Source organism: Lipotes vexillifer, unplaced genomic scaffold, assembly GCF_000442215.2.
Source record: "Lipotes vexillifer unplaced genomic scaffold, Lipotes_vexillifer_v1.1 scaffold382, whole genome shotgun sequence".
Classification (NCBI taxonomy): Eukaryota; Metazoa; Chordata; class Mammalia; order Artiodactyla; family Lipotidae; genus Lipotes; species Lipotes vexillifer.
The window spans coordinates 8,851,380-8,868,520 of record NW_006780611.1 but is presented as its reverse complement, the minus strand read 5'-3'; the positions used below and the strand labels follow the sequence as shown (position 1 = coordinate 8,868,520).

General features: G+C 37.8%; 2 non-coding genes across 2 annotated transcripts; one reads left to right on the top strand and one right to left on the bottom strand.

Annotated features, from left to right (window-relative positions):
* The first annotated feature begins 4,553 nt into the window (after positions 1–4,553).
* Positions 4,554–4,626, top strand: TRNAG-CCC (transfer RNA glycine (anticodon CCC)). The gene has a single exon. It is a non-coding gene; the product is annotated as a tRNA-Gly (tRNA).
* A 6,743-nt stretch (positions 4,627–11,369) lies between these two features.
* On the bottom strand, positions 11,370–11,442 carry TRNAG-CCC (transfer RNA glycine (anticodon CCC)). The gene has a single exon. It is a non-coding gene; the product is annotated as a tRNA-Gly (tRNA).
* Between the last annotated feature and the right edge of the window lie 5,699 nt (positions 11,443–17,141).

Genomic DNA, 17,141 nt, shown 5'->3' with positions numbered 1-17,141 from the left:
GTCTTATGGCAACTGAAAAGTCATTTTCATGGGGCACTTGAGCAAGTGAACTAGAAGGATCAAATAGTGGATTGAGTTTGGTGTGACAGTGGGAGGATGTGGCTGAGGCAGAGGGAGGGAGAAGGTCCTTGGAGCTGAGCAGTTTACAGAACTGGGAGGCAAGGTGTTTGCCTGGTTACCTATTTGGATGCTGAGGTTATGTTGAATGTGATGACTAAGTGTGCTGGAGAGTTTAACACTGAGACATGTGCTAAAATATCAGAGAGTGATAAGTGTTCTGCAAATAATTAAAATTGGACTCTGGGATAGACAGCTTCTTCAGACTGGGTGGCCAGGGAAGGCCTCTCTGAGCAGGTGACATCTATGGTCAAATCTGACTGATCAGATGATGAGTGGAGAGAATACTTCTGGCAGAGGGAACAACTAGTACAAAGGCTCTAAACTGGATACAAACCCCTCACTTCTGAGGAACAGAAGGGAAGCCAGTAAAGCTGGAGCTTATTCCACCAAAAAAGGGTGAAATGAAATGAAATGAGGTTGGAGTGCAGTAGGAGGGTGAAGGGTTTTGAAACTCACAGCCTGGAGCTTATGTGCGGTAATGTGGTAGCCAGCCTCCAAGATGGCCCTGAGGATCCTCTTGAGTTCATGCCTTTGTGTAACCCTCTCTCACATTGAATAGGGCTAGCCTGTGTAACCAATGAGATATTGAAGCAGTGATGGTGTGTGATTTCCAGTGCTAGGTCATAAGAGACATTGCAGTTTCTGCTTTGCTCTCTTAGACCACTCATCTGAGGGAAGGCAGCCTGCCATATTGGAAGGACATGTAAATAGCCTGTGGGAAGGTTCACATGGAGAGGAACTGAGGCCTCAAGCTAACAGACACCATGTGAGGGAGCCATTGTGTAAGGGGCTCCTCCAGCCCCAGATAGACCTTCAGGTGACTACAGCCTCTCATGTGTATTTCATTTGTGAATATTCTGGTGTATATGTCTAAAAGCTAAGGACTCATTAAAAAAAAAACAAGCATAAGCATAATGCAGTTATCATATCTAAAAAATTAATAATTCCTTAATATCACATCAAAAAATCGGTATTCACATTTCCCCTGATTTTGTAAATTTGATTTGTTTGCATCAGGATCCAAACAAGGACCAAAGTACCATTTGGTTAATGTTTCCTAAGTCTTTTTTTATCTGTAGGGTTCCCTCTCTTCTTCCCCACAATTTATCTAAAAATTAACTCGATCATGTGTCCAGTAGTTTCTCACCTTCTGGATTTTGCTGATTGCATCCCCATGGTGTGTTTAACATGTTCCTCTAGTATTTCATGTAAACTGGTATATCTAGAGGCTTGTTCTAGTTCAGGTTCTTTTTGTTTGGCAAGAATACTTTATAGGAGGTGGTGTTTACTTCCATTAGGAGGCATAATAAGCAGTTATTGTCTCATCTTACTGTGATGTTAACAGGTATTAAAGATCAGTGCCTTGCTGTGTTATTCTATGTTGCAAAATGGTGATATTCTAACTCTGTCATTTGTATTCATTAATTAGCTGGAGAAACTTTCCCATATCACCTCTGTGGTTAATCTGAGGTACACTTCATTCAGGAAAGGCAGGAAAAATGCTTGATTTCTTTCCCTTTACTTACCAGTTTTCAGAATAATAAGTTGGTTCCCTAGCATCATCCAAAGGAGACCAATGAGTTTGTTTAAAAATAGTATCATGAACTCATGAATTTTTAACATATTTGATATATGTGAAACCATTGCAGTGATTATTTTTATTGATGCTTCAGATTGTCCCATTTTTAACTAGTGGGAGGAGGCTCTTCAAGTTGACTTCTGAAGGCTTTTTATAGATAGCATCCTTGCTTTTTGATATGTAAGATGTCTGGGGCTTATCTTGTACGTTTTCTGTCCCAGTTCTGAATCAGATGTTTCTTTGAGGAGCTCTGGTTCCTTTCAGTGGTAAAGGCTGTATGTGAATTTTGGATGCTTGATCATGTATGTCACACTTTTTAATAGATGCTAATCAGAATGTATAAAGAGTTCAAAAAAGGTCTTCTTTCACTTTGAGTTCAAATGGATAGAAATGCTATTTTTCTTAATCTAAGAAATACGGAATGTTTTTGTTTGTTTGCAGGAAAATAGGAAAATGAAGGCTTTAGATAGAAAAAAATAAAGTTTTAACTTCTCTTTTAAATTGTGTGTCCTTTTTCTGCCATACTTTATTCATTATGTCCAGTGAAGAGAAATGCTAACATGTTTTTCATATTTCTGGCTACATAAAATGAGGTAGTGTTTAAAGATTATCATTATAGCTTTTGGTTTATGTATTTCTTAAGTCTCTTTTTATCTCTAGATTCCCCCTTCCACAGACACATTTCTCCCACAGACACATGTCTTCTTGGCATTTTTAGGAGGGTATAGTATTTTATTTTGAAATTTTTTGCTTTATCATAATACTCTTGGCTTATGCTACATCACTAGTGAAAAAAGCAGTTTTTGTGACAGGCATAAGGAAGCCTTGTTTCTGGATATTTTGATCATTAAAACTCATTATATAGAGAGAGGGAAATGAATTCTACAATTTGAATGATTATATATTTAAATTATAAATCAAGTTAGAGGAGAATGAAATACTGCCCGCCTTATGAGAAGACTCTGGAATACAGATTTTTCCCCCATATTTAACAATTTCATCCTTCCCTTTTCCCCAGTATTCAGGATCTAGTTCATCAGTTTTATATAGGATGCATTAAACTTTTCATTCACTCATTCATTCATTCATTCATTCATTCATTCAACAAATACTCATTGAGCACCTACTCTACACCAGACATGGTACTAGGAACTGGGAATGAAGAAATAAGCAAAGCAGGGAATTCCCTGGCAGTCCAGTGGTTAGGACTCGGTGCTTTCACTGCGGTGGCCTGAGTTCAGTCCCTGGTTGGGGAACTAAGATCCCACAAGCCCCGTGGCACAGCCAGAAATAAAGAAGAAAGAAATAAGCAAAGCATTTGCTGACCATCACAGAACTTTTTATCTCGTGGGAGAAAGACGGTCAAGCAGTCACATTACTACATATGTAGTAGTATGTAGTAATACCAAACCCTGATAATTGCCTTTTAGGAAAATATAGGGAGCTGTAAGAGTGATACACAGGGGGATCTGTCTCGGTCTGGGAGGTTAGGGAAGGCCTCTCTGAGAAAGTAACATTTAAGCAAAGACTGGATGGAAAAGTAGGAATTGGCCAGATGATAACTTGGAGCAAGAGCCTTCATGTAAAGGGACTCACATGTGGAGGTACTAAGGGAAGAAGGAGCTTGAACCCTTGGAGGAACTGAGGAAGGCTGGTTTGCTGCAGACAGAGAGGAAGGCAGGGTGGTAGGAGAGAAGCTGGAGATGTAGGCAGGCCTGGGTCTTGTCTTGCAGGGTATTGTCGGCCTCATTCTCCCCTAGAGATCCAGAAGTCCAGCCACTTAACCATCGGTGACCCAGACTCCAAGGTCCGGGCAGGCCTCCACATAACACTTCCCGGGCCCCGTTGGTCCTTCTCCTGGGAGAGTATGGGGAACCTCTGAGTTCAGCTTCTCTCCCCCTACTTCTTGAGGGTCCTTTCTTTTTTCTTTCTTTTATTTTAACTGAAGTATAGTTGATTTACAATGTGTGTTAGTTTCTGGTGTACAGCAAAGTGATTCAGATATATATATATATATATATATATATATATATATATATATATATATATATATATATATATAGTCTTTCAGATTCTTTTCCATTATGGTTTATTACAAGATACTAAGATATTGAATATAGTCCCTGTGTAATACAGTAGGACCTCATTGTTTATTTTATATATAGTAGTTTGTATCTGCTAATCCCAAACTCCTAATTTATCCCTCCCTCCTCCGTTTCCCCTTTAATAACCACAAGTTTGTTTTCTATGTCTGTGAGTCTATTTCTGTTTTGTAAATAAGTTTATTTGTATAATTTTTTAGATTCCACATGTAAGTGATATATGATATTTGTCTTTCTCTGTCTGACTTACTTCACGACGTATGATAATCTCTAGGTCCATCCATGCTGCTGCAAATGGCATTATTTGATTCTTTCTTATGGCTGAGTAATATTCCATTGTATATACGTATCACATCTTCTTTATCCATTCATCTGTTGATGGACACTTAGGTTGCTTCCATGTCTTGGCTTTTGTAAATAACGCTGCTATGAACATTGGAATGCATGTATATTTTCGAGGGTCCTTTCTTAATAAGGGAATAGTTTAAAAACTATTCCTGCCTACTTTGTACCTAAGAGTGAAAGAGATTTTATTATAAACAGAATTATTTTGCACTGATCTTCAGAAACCTTTCCTCCAAGGATGTACTTATATACAATTGTACCTTTAAAATTTTTTCATGTCTCATCTGATCCCCACAGCAAGTGTATAAGGTAGATATTTATTATTTTCCTCATAATATATAAAAGGTACTGAAGCTCTGAAAAATTAGACAGTGCCCAAGGGCAACTTAACAAGTAGTACAAGGACTTCCCTGGTGGTCCAGTGGCTAAGACTCTGCACTCCCAGTGCAGGGGGCCCGGGTTCGATCCCTGGTCAGGGAACTAGATCCCACATGTTGTAACTAAGAGTTCACAAGCTACAACTAAAAGATCTCACATGCCGCAGCTAAAGATCCCACATGACACAATGAAGATCCCGCATGTGGCAACGAAGATCCCGTGTGCCGCAACTAAGACCCAGGGCAGCCAAATAAATAAATAAATATTTTTTTAAAAAAACAACAGAAAAAAACAAGTAGTAGTATAACAAACAGTAACTGGATACTATGTCTTCTAACTACAAAACCAGTGGTCTTTGTGCTCTGTTCCTCCATTCGCTTTGAATGTGAGGGCTGCTAGCATATTTTGATGTTAATATTTGCATTTTATGTTTTTTTAAATTGAAGAATAAATCATAAAACCTTAGAGAGGAAGGAAGGGAAATACGGTAGAGGGGACGGGGATAGGAGCAAGACTGCTTTGAGTATAGTGTATTTGTAGATTTGACTCCATGCAATTACTTAAATATTATAAGGCAAAGTTAATTTTCTTTAAAAAAGCAATCCTTGAAAATTGAAAATAACAAGAAACAAAGAACCTAAAATTTAAAACTCAGTAATTTGAACGTTATATCCTTAATGGTATATACCCTAAGGACAAAAAAAGAACTGCAAAAAACAACAGCAAAACAACAAAACCTTTCAAGTGTACCCATATATAATTGGCGATGGTATCAGTATTGTCGTTCAGAGATTGTTGTGTGTGTATTGTCAGATAAAGTAAATGAGTACTTATGTGATATTTTATCATTTCCAGTGTTGTTGAGACTCCGATTCTCAACATAGGTGAAAGGAGATACAGATATAAAATAAAAGAAGTTAATTAAAACCATGTTAGGGCTTCCCTGGTGGCGCAGTGGTTGAGAGTCCGCCTGCCAATGCAGGGGACACGAGTTCGTGCCCCGGTCCGGGAAGATCCCACATGCAGCGGAGCGGCTGGGTCCGTGAGCCATGGCCACTGAGCCTGTGCGTCCGGAGCCTGTTGCTCCGCAACGGAAGAGGCCACAACAATGAGAGGCCCGCGTACCGCAAAAACAAAAACAAACAAACAAAAACCATGTTAACTTGTTTTTTAAAAAAAATAGTCTTATTTTTCTAGAGCAGTTTTAGGTTCACAGTAAAATTGAGCACAAAGTACAGAGTTTCCATATACCTCCTTCCCCACACCCAACCCCTAGTTTCCCCTGTTATCAACATCCTGCACCAGAGTGGTACACTTGTTACCCTTGAAGAACCTGCAATGACACATCATTGTCACCCAAAATCTACAGAGTTTACATTAGGGTTCATTCTTGGTGCTGTATATTCTGTGGGTTTTAACAAATACTTAATGACATGTGTCCACCATTACAGTATCATACAGAGTAGTTTTCACTTCTCTAAAAATCCCCTGTGCTCCCCCTATTCATCCCTCCCTCCAACCAAGAACCCCTGGCAACCTCTGATCTTATTTCTACCTCCATAGTTTTCCCTTTTCCAGAATGTCGTATAGTTGGAATCATACGGTATGTAGCCTGTTCAGATTGGCTTCTTTCACTTAGTAATATGTATTTAAGTTTCCTCCATGTCTTTTCATGGCTTGATAGCTCACCTCTTTTTAGGGCTGAATAATCCATTTTCAGTTTATTTATCAATTCACTTGCTGAGGCACATCTTGCTTGCTTCCAAGTGTTGGCAATTATGAATAAAGCTGCTGTAAACGTCAGTGTGCAGGTGTTTGTGTGGAAATAAGTTTTCAGTTCCTTTGGGTAAATATCAAGGAGTATGATTGCTGGATCATAAGACTGTAGTTTTGTAAGAAACCGCCAAGCCATCATCCAGAGTGGCTGTACTATGTACTGCATTCCCACCAGCCATGGTGAGCATTCCTGTTGCTCCATATCCTTGTCAGCATTTGGTGGTGTCACTGTTTTCATTTTTGGCCATTCTAATCAATGTGCAGTGGTATCTCATTGTTTAATTCATGATTCCCTAATGACATATAATGTTGAGTGTCTTTTCATATGCTTATTTGCCATCTGTGTGTCTTCTTTGGTGATGTGTCTTGTTCAGGTCTTTTGACCATTTTTTAATTGGGTTCATTTTCTTATTGTTTTAAGCATTCTTTGTATATTGTAGGTGACAGTCCTTTATCAGATATGTCTTTTGCAAATGCGTCTTTCACATTCAGTGGCTTGTCTTCTCATTCTCTTGATTAACTTGATTTTGAATTGGAAGTTTTTGGAAGAACTCTTGATATATTTTATCTTAAAAACAAAACAAAACAAAAAAACTACCTGCTCCCTTATTCCACTGAAAAGCCCTGGAAGCAATGATCAACCCAGTAGCCATATGTAACCCCAGTGCCCAAATTACAGTCTCAAAATACCAATACTCACAAAAGGAAGCAGGATTCCTTGGATAGCTTATCCAGTTCTGCAGTAGGAATTATACAAGATAAAGCTAAACCTAGAATTTCTTGTTACACCATATTACAAGGAGGTCATCAAAGACTACAAGGTCATATCAGAAGGGCCCAAGAACATACATGAAGAGACTCCCTTTGGCCAGTGATGAGACAATTTGAATACCAATAAAAACATTAACTGATACATTTATGAGTTCATGATGATACTTTATAAAAGCTTATTGGTTACCATTTGTTAATGCTGCATTAAGCATATATTTTTCTTTTCCTATACAAATTGATCTGGCTTCTGAATCTGAGCACCAGTTTATAAGAATTACAGAGGACAGAGCAACATGTTAAATACCAACATGGGGGTCTAATAAGAAAAATCCAGACTATAGGAAACCCTACAGGACAAATAGCCTGGTTTCTTCCACAAATAAGTTGCAAAGGAAAAACACATCAAAGCAAACAAACTAACAAAACCTTGTATATTTATGAGACAACTGGAAATTTGAATAGCCACTGGTTACTTGATGGTATTGGAATTATTAATATTTTTAAGTGTAATAGTGGCAGTGTGAATTTTTAAAGAGTTTTTTTTTTTTTTTTAATGTATTACGGATGAATACTGATGTGTTTATCCATGAAATAGGTTTGGTTTGAAACTAATGCAGAGGCAGGGAGACAGATGTAGGTTGGATACGGATGAAACAGTGTTGGCCAGGAGTTAACAATTATTTAGGCTGATGATGAGCACATGAAGGTTCATTATATTATTCTGCCTACTTTTGTGCTTAAATTTTTCCATAATAAATTTTTTGGAAATCTCCCCTAAGAATTCATAACCATGAACTGGCCCATGTGTGGATGTGGGATTTGAATTCGTACTGTCTTGTGTAGCATGAGAAACTCAGGCTAATTTACTTTAAATTGTTCTTGGGTTAGTAGTGCCTCCAGGGACCTGACAGAGCAACACAAATATTCTCAGGAGAAAAAATATCCTACTTAGGACTCAAACAAGTCCCACAAATAAAATTCCACAGAACAGAAGCCCATGATGAAAAATCATAAAGCACTTAGGAAACAAGCTGCAATGAGTGAGTCAGCAGAAATAAAATCACCTGATTTGAAAAGACTATATATTGTAATGATTGGAAACTGAACATAAAGTAAAAATATTTGATATCTTTAAAGCAATAAAAACAGAGATTAAAAGCATAGCTAGGTAACTGAGACCATCCGAAATAACTAGGTTGAAAGTCCCATATGTTGTGGCCGGGTTTTTCAATTGCTGTGCGTTGTTGTAGAGCTATCTGACTAGCTGTTTTAAAAGATATTAATAACCAGATAACGTTTTAAAAAGAACCATTTCAGAACTGAAGAACACGATTATTGAATTTAGTAGTTAATCGACAAGTTAAATAGCAGATTAGACACATGAAGAGAGAACTAATCAACTAGAAGATAGAGCTAAAGAAATTGCCCACAGGAAACCCAGAGAGACAAAGAGAAAATATAAAAGGAAGATTAAGGCATGTGAAAGATAGAATGAGGTCTAACATAACATCTAATCAGAATTCTGGAAGGAGATAATAGAAAAATTGGGAGAGAGGGAGTATTTGAGGAGATAATGACTGAGATTTTCCAAAATTGATGAAAGACTTGAATCCTCTGAATTAGGAAGTTCAAGCAGGATAAAGAAAGAGAAATATCCCCTAAATACATTGGCAAATATAAGATCGTAATAGTGGCCAGAGAGAGAAAGCAGACTGTTCTCAGACTACAGATTGATAGCTGACTTCTCCTTAGCTGGAGTGGAAGCCACGAGACAGAATGCTGTTGTCGAAGTGCTGAGAGAAAAATAATTATCTTTCAAAAATGATGACAAAATCTTTGTTTTGAAATAAAGACTATTTTATGATGAATGGAGGAAATAGAAGAGTGTTTTTGAGCTTTCAGTTATAACACAGTAGTTAAGAGCTTAAGCTCTGGAGTCAGCTTCTACTGCCCTTGACTATGTTTAAGCTCTCTGCTTCAGTTTCCTTCTCTATGAAATGGGATGACAGTAATACACTTTGTGGGGTGTTTTAAATAAGCAAATGAGTTACTAAATCTAAAGCGTTGTGACTGGCCCATAGTATGCATTCAATAAATGTTAGGGGTTATATTACCATATTTTATTGAATTTAAGATGCCATCAGTTATAAGACATGCCATTGTTTTATGCTCCACTAAGAAAAAAGAATGCTGTCAATTAACTGTAAGATATAAGATGACATTAATTGTAAAACCTGTCTGGATTTCAGAGATGTTAACATATAAAGAAAAAAATACCCATCTCAGAATTGATGGAAGGAATATAGCTTTCCACTTTCCACTCCCACAATAACTAGCTGGTCATTCCAAAATCATTTATTGAATAATTCATCTTTTCTTCACTGATTTAAAGAGTCCTTTTTTTTTTTTTTTTTTTTTTTTTTTTTTTTTTTTTTTTTTTTTTTTTTTTTTTTTTTTTTTTTTTTTTTTTGCTATATGTGGGCCTCTCACTGTCGTGGCCCCTCCCGTTGCCGGACGCGCAAGCTCAGCGCCCATGGCCCCCGGGCCCAGCCGCTCCGCGGCACGTGGGATCCTCCCGGGCCGGGGCACGAACCCGTATCCCCTGCATCGGCAGGCGGACTCTCAACCACTGCGCCACCAGGGAGGCCCTAAAGAGTCCTTTTTATCATAATTTCCCTTATATGGTGCATTTCTTTTCTCCTTGATTGCCTAGAGCTTCAACTATGGAATCAACAAGATTAGTATGTTGGATGAGGGCTAGTGGGAAGGGAGATTGAATGTAAGCAACATAGAGGGTTGTGCTATCAGGAATGAATAATACTTGGGAGAGAGGTTTGGAGAAGTTCTTTTTGGATAGGTTGGGTTGGAGATTGGAGGGACATTGTGATAGAAATGCTTATCAGGTTCCCAAATTCTCTCCTCATCTTGGCCAATTCCTTCTTCTCTGCTTCTTTCCAAACCACTAATTCTCAAACTTACGCCTACATCAGAATCATCTGCAGGGCCCTGCCCTCAGAGTTTCTGATTCAGTAGGTCTTAGTAAAGCCTGAGAATTTACATTTCTATCCAATTCCCAGGTGATGCTGATGCTTCTGGTCTGGGGACCACACTTTGAGAACCACTGCTCGAGACAAAGTCCTCTTCTTTTCCATCTAGATTATTCTAATGGCCTCTAGTTTGGGCTTCTTTTCCCAGTTTTCCTGTCCTTTAACGACCCGTGACACAACTTAGGATTATTGTGGTGAGAGTAGAAGTAGAAAGAAAGGAATAAACCTGAATGACATTTCAGAAGAAAGATTAATGGCCTTTGGAGACTGCATAGATGTGAGAGAGAAAGGAGCAGGAAGCAAAAGAGGCATTTTCTGAACATTGCCACCAGATTTACTTTTTTCGAAAATACTTCTTTCATCTTGTTATTTCCCTGTTCAAGAATCTGCAGTGCGATACATCTAAAATGAGATTTATTTGAATAAAATACAACTGACACCCAACCAGTGTGGTTTCTCCTCTTGTGTTTAAGTCAGATCTCATTATGACAAATGATTTTGCAAGTAGAACTCTGCATTACCAAATACTTTCAGGCCCGTGCCAGTGACCTACTTTAAGCAATACCCAATTTAACAATTCCAGTTCGGCACACTAATTTGGATAGCATTTTAGGACTTGTAGAATTCAATCTAAAATACATTTGTATAAAGACTGTTGATTTCTAAGGGTTAGTTTATACCCTATTTAGAAATCCTGTTTATTGTATGTATATCATTATTTTTTATCTCATTATACACTATGCTTTCTTGTATTTACCTTTTTCTTATGCTTGCTGTTTGGCCATAAAAAAGGGGGAGGCATTGTGCCAAATACTTATATTTGCAATTATAAATGCAAATGAGGCAAGAGTGCGTGTTTGTACAGGTGGGATGAAATGAACAAATGACAGTGAAAGCCTGTTTATCAAGATCATTATTTGTTGCTCCTGGATTGGAAAATAAGTATAGAGATGGCGCTTTGGATTTGTAAGATATTTAGTATGTGACATATTTTTATTTTTTAATTTTTAAAAGCTGATTTTTCTTGTTAATTTTATGTTATTTGGTCCCATGTGTGGGTGAGATTTTTTTTTTTAATATTTATTTATTATTTATTTATTTGGCTGCACTGGGTCTTAGTTGTGGCACTTGGGATCTTCGTTGTCGCATGCGGGATTTTTAGTTGCGGCATGTGGGGTCTTTCAGTTGCAGCATGCGGAATCTTTTCTTAGTTGCGGCATGAGAGCTTTAGTTGCGGCACGTGAGATCTAGTTCCCTGACCAGGGATTGAACCTGGGCCCCCTGCATTGGGAGCACAGAGTCTTAACCACTGGACCACCAGAGAAGTCCCTGGGTGAGATTTTGAAGATGTGGGAAGTATATCTAGCTGTAAAAGAATGCCAAATATTTGTATTTTAAAAAACAACTTTATTATGGTATAATTTACATACCATAAATTCACCCATTTTAGGTATGAAATTAAAACATTTTCAGTAAACTTACACAGTTGTGTAGTCATCATCACAACTCAATTTTAGAACATTTCCATCAGCACAGAGACCCTTTATGCCCATTTGCTGTCAATCCTTGTTACAACTCCCATCCCTAGGCAACCACTAATTTACTTTGTCTCTGTAGATTTGCCTTTTGTGAACATTTCATTTAAATGGAATCATAAAATATGTAGCCTTCATGGGTGGCTTCTTTTACCAAGCATGTTTTTGAGGTTCACCCATGTTGTGTAGTATGTATCAGTAGTTCGTTCCTTTTTATTGCTGAGTAGTTTTCCACTGGGTGGATGTCCCACAGTTTGTTTATTCATTCACCAGTTGGTGGACATTTGGGTGATTTCCACTTTTTGGCCTATTATGAATAATGCTGCTGTGAACATTCATATATACACAAATGTTCGTTTTGACAGTACATAAATCTTTAATAACCAAATGAGAAAATCAGAAAATTTCATTGCAAAATATTTCAACCTGAAAATAAAAAATCTTATCTAAGACCATGTCAGATTGCATCTTTACATTATATTAATTCCTTATTATCCCTTAAATGCCTTTCCAGACTTGCAATTCAACAATAATCCTGTTGTTTTATTAAGGTGATAAAACTTTATATTGTAGAGCTTCACACTTAAAAAAATACTTTCATAGTCATTATCATTTGAACCTCACAAAAGCCTCACAGCAGGTGCATAGGACGAGTATTATTACTTGTCTCTCATTTGTTGCTGCCAGAGGGAGTCTCCATCCATATTCTGAGGTATTTGCTGTAGAAATCTCATCAAGATGATGTTTCCAGTTTGTAGTGTACACACACAATAGGGCAGCGCTAAAGGGCTACTCTTTTTTTTTTTTTTTTTTTTGGCCACGTGGCATGCAGGATCTTAGTTCCCCAACCAGGGATCAAACCCGTGCCCCCTGCATTGGAAGCGTGGAGTCTTAACCACTGGACCGCCAGGGAAGTCCCCATGAAAGGACTACTCTTATATGTGATATAGATACATGTTTGCAGTCTTTGTAGCTTATTCATTCCATAGATATTCATTGAGCATCTACTACATATCAGGCACTGTTCTAAATGTTGGGGATTGAGATGTGAAAGATTTAGTTCCTGCTCTCAAGGAAGTAACTATCCATAAGAGCTGTATAAAGGAAAATAAGCTGTAATACTGAGCCATGGGAACCCAGTGGAAGAGTATCTAATCTGGAGGGGCTTTGGGGGATAGGGAGGAGGTTATCAGAGTGTACTGATGATAATAATAGCTAATACCTAGTTAATAATAATACTTGATAATAATAGCTAGTAATAGTAGCTAGATAATAATAATACCTAGCGTTTACTCTCTCCCAGGCATGTTCCAAACACTTTGCATATATTTACTCATTTAATCATTACAGGAACCTGGTGAGGCAGGTAGTATTTTTACCCCTTTTTACAGATGAGGAAGCTACAAAACTAAGGTTGGTAACTTGACCAAGGTCACATGCCCAGTAAATGGCAAATCTGGAATTTGAACCAGGCAGTGTGGCTCTAGAATCTGTGTCTCCTGAAAAGGTGTCTCACTGAAGATGACACCCAGGCTGTGTCTTGAATGACAGCTTGTACTTAGCCTTGCAGAATGATGATTGGGTTTTGTCTACATGGTTTTCTAGACAAAGAAATATCATGAGTAAAGGTAAAGAAAGCACAGGGTTGAGAACGAGTGTGGCAGGCTCCTTGTACTACTTGTGAAGAAAGGTGGGTGGCAAGAGATAAGACTAGAAGGACAGGGCTGGATAATGAAGGGCCAGTATGCCAGCTAAGGAATTGGGGTTCTGTCATCTAATTTTTAAAGTTATACGAAAGATACCACTTTTTCCTTTGTATTAATTTTATTTTTGTTTTGCTTTCATTCTTTTTTATTGTGAAATACATCACACAACCAGAAAGTGCATAAAATACAAATGTAAAACTTAGTTATTTTAAAATAACCACCTCTGAGGTCAAAGAATAGGACATTGCAGGGAGGGACCCAGCAGCTCATTTTAGTGACTTTTCTAGTGACTCCCCCCCCACTCCCACCTACAGATAACCACTCTTCTGACTTCTTTCCTTCCTTCCTATGTACCTCTAAACATTATAGTTTTGGCTGATTTTGAACAGTCACATGCTATATATTCTTTTGTTTGTGGTCATTATGTTTGTGAGATCCATCCATGTTGCTGTGTATGGCTGTTGTTTCTTGATTTTCATTTCTGTATGGTATTCCATTTTATGAATATGCCAGAATATATTTATCCATTCTACTATTGAGAATATTTGGGTTGTTCCCACTTGGGGGCTATTATAATAGTGCTGCTCTGAATATTTTTGTATATCTTTTGGTGCACATGTGCATGAATTTTTTGGGGTATATACCTGGGAGTGCAATTGCTGGATCTTGGAGTATGTCTGTCTTTAACTTTAGAAGAATAACGCCAAACTGTATTCCAAAGTGGATATAACAGTTTACATTCACACAAGTAGTACGTGATTGTTCGGGTTGTTCCATATCCTTGGCCACACTTGTTATTATCAGACTTTAAAATTTTTAGTTATTCTGGTATATAATGTTATGTCATTATGATTTTCTTTTTTATTTTCCATTATGATTTTCTTTTGTATTTTTCTTAGTATTGAGGCCAGACACCTTTTCATATGTTTATTAGCCATTTAGATAATGTAGTTTATTTGGTGATGTGCCTCATCTTGCCTCTTGCCCATTTTCCTATTGTTATCTGTCTTTTTTTTCATTTTAGAACTCTTTATTATTTTGAATGTGAGCCCTTTATTGGTTTTATATGACCTGCTTTTTTGTTTTCCTGAGGATGTCTTTTGGTGAACAAAAGCTGAATTTTGGTATCATTATATTTGTCTGTTTTTTGATAATAGGTAACTTTTTGTTTCCTGTTTAAGAGATCCTTCCCTATGCCTAGGTAATGGAAACATTATCCTACATTGTTTTCCAAAAGCTTTATTATTTATCTTCCCCTTTGGGGTAGATAGTTCAACTGGAATTGATTTTTGTGTATGGTAATTCTTAACTTATTAGTGCTTCTCTGCCTTTAAGATATTTTTTTATATTTTGTCCAGATTTTCTGGGCTGTTTTTAGCAAGATAGGATGGTTCGTCTGAATTACCTAGTTTACCATTCCCAGAACCAGAAATCTCTTTTAAAGTTTTAGTTTCACTTTGACTTCAAAATGATCCATTCTCTTCTGTAAAGAGGCCTTAATAAATGTTTACTAAAAAAAATAAAATAAAAAAGACTGAAAACTATATAGATTCATGATTGTTTTTATTTTTTATATTTTTTATTTAAAAGACAAAAAAAGAAGCTTCTGTTTCATCTGTGCTTCTCTCAGCTATAAAATAACTGTTAGACAACTTAAAGCTTGCTACATAAAATGAACAACTATACTTATTGCAGGGTAATTTTAGAATGTTATTTTTTAATTTAGAATTTTACCATAGTTATACACTATCGAACACTGATGATAAAACAGTTTAACGATGGTAATGGCCACCTCCTTTCTCCGTCTATCCATATATTTAAACCTCTTTTTTTGGCCAGCGATGGACTGTATGCAAATCGCATCCAGAATGCTTTTAGTTTGTGCCACAAAATATGAAGAAAATGTTTTCAGTTTATGGCAACTAGATCCATGACATATGATGCTCCGGGAACTGTTGTTACAGTCGCAAGATGCACAAGAACCGAATAGCAAACTCCCATGATTATTGGCAAGGAAAAACTGGCTACGTGGCTGATGTTAAATGTGCTTTTTAAGAAACAGCCAGATCAAGAAATGTCTGAAGAATTTGAGACTGTAGCAGGGAGATGATTTAGTAGTTAGTAAACACAGCCTTGGGAAGGCCCGGCAAGGCAGTTTCTTTTTTTTTTTCTTTTTTTTTTTGCGGTACGCGGGCCTCTCACTGTTGTGGCCTCTCCCGTTGCTGAGCACAGGCTCCGGACGCGCAGGCTCAGCGGCCATGGCTCACGGGCGCAGCCGCTCCGCGGCACGTGGGATCTTCCCGGACCGGGGCACGAACCCGTGTCCCCCGCATCGGCAGGCGGACCCTCTACCACTGCGCCACCAGGGAAGCCCAAGGCAGTTTCTTGTGAGCCATTTGCAGCTTCTAGGAGGAGAGCACAGTGTAGGCGCCAGAGAGGGAAGCCTGACGTGGCCTCCAGGGAATGTTGCCGAGGGCAGCAGAGCCTCTTCCACAGGCACAGACGCACCATGGGGTGAGGTGGAGGCTTCTTGTCCCCACCTTGCCCTGCCATTTCTGTCTCTGAGGCTCACGATGGAGGTGAGCCTGGTTGTAGCCAAGATTTTAGGGGTAAGCATTGCGTACTTGGAAGTTATGGCTCTCGAGCCACACATTTCCTTCCTGCCCAGCCCTTACTTATACCATTTTCTTTCTCTTTTAAAATTAATGATTCCCCAAATTGTGGTCCATGGATCCCTCCTCACCCCCCATCTAGACCCTTTCAGGGGGTCCATGAAATCACAATTATTTAATAACATTAAGATGATATATGCCTTTTAAACTCATTCCTGAGTGTACAGTGGAGTTTTCCAGAGGCTGCATGGCATGCGGTACTGCAAAAGGTTGAATGCAAAAGCAGATGTTAGGATACAGCTGTTGTCTGATATTTGCAAAATATTAAAGTCACTTGCAAAAATGTTAAAAAATGGCACTTTTCTCACATTTTTTATCCTTTAAAATATGATTTTTAATTTAAAAATGTTAACAATCATTTGTATGTTTAAATATTTATGAATAAATATTTTATATTTTTCATAGTTTTAATTTTTAATGTGGTAAATATTGATAATTATAACCCACCTAAACAAAAGCTTTTGGGGGTCCTTAATAATTTTTAAGAATGTAAAGAGACCCTGAGCTGAAAAAGTTTGAGAACCACTGCTTTAGATCCCATCAATTCCAGCACGAATCTTCGTTTCTCTCTGAAGGCTGCACAGATTGTCTAGCCCACCGTTTTCTCTGCATCCTCAAAACTTCTGTGCCACATAGCTTAGTGCTTAGTTTTTGTGGAATTGCTTGGAGTGCTAGTTTTCTTATCAACACTTATCAACAGTGTTAAGACCTCTGAGGACAGGGAGCATAGCTTAAATGAGAGTTTTTTGAGATGTCCACAATGTATATTGCTGAGCACAGCATAAATAGTTAATGGTTATTCATATTATTATTATCTTCAATATCAATATTAAAATTTCCCTTACTGGTTTAATGGAGAACCAATATGCATTTGAAATTTTGTGAAGAACCTTCATAGAAATAGCTATTTGATTTTTTAAAAACCTACATAAAATATACAATATGGAAAAAGAATAAAGGCTTTTTGATCATAGATCGTCAATGAATTGGGTACGAAAGCTGAGCATGTTAATCTGTTTGATTCTTATGTGGCCAATGATTTCAGTAAAACCTGGCCAGAGGCCCTTGCTCTGAAAACGCTGAGCATAGTGCTGGGCATTTCGTAAGCAT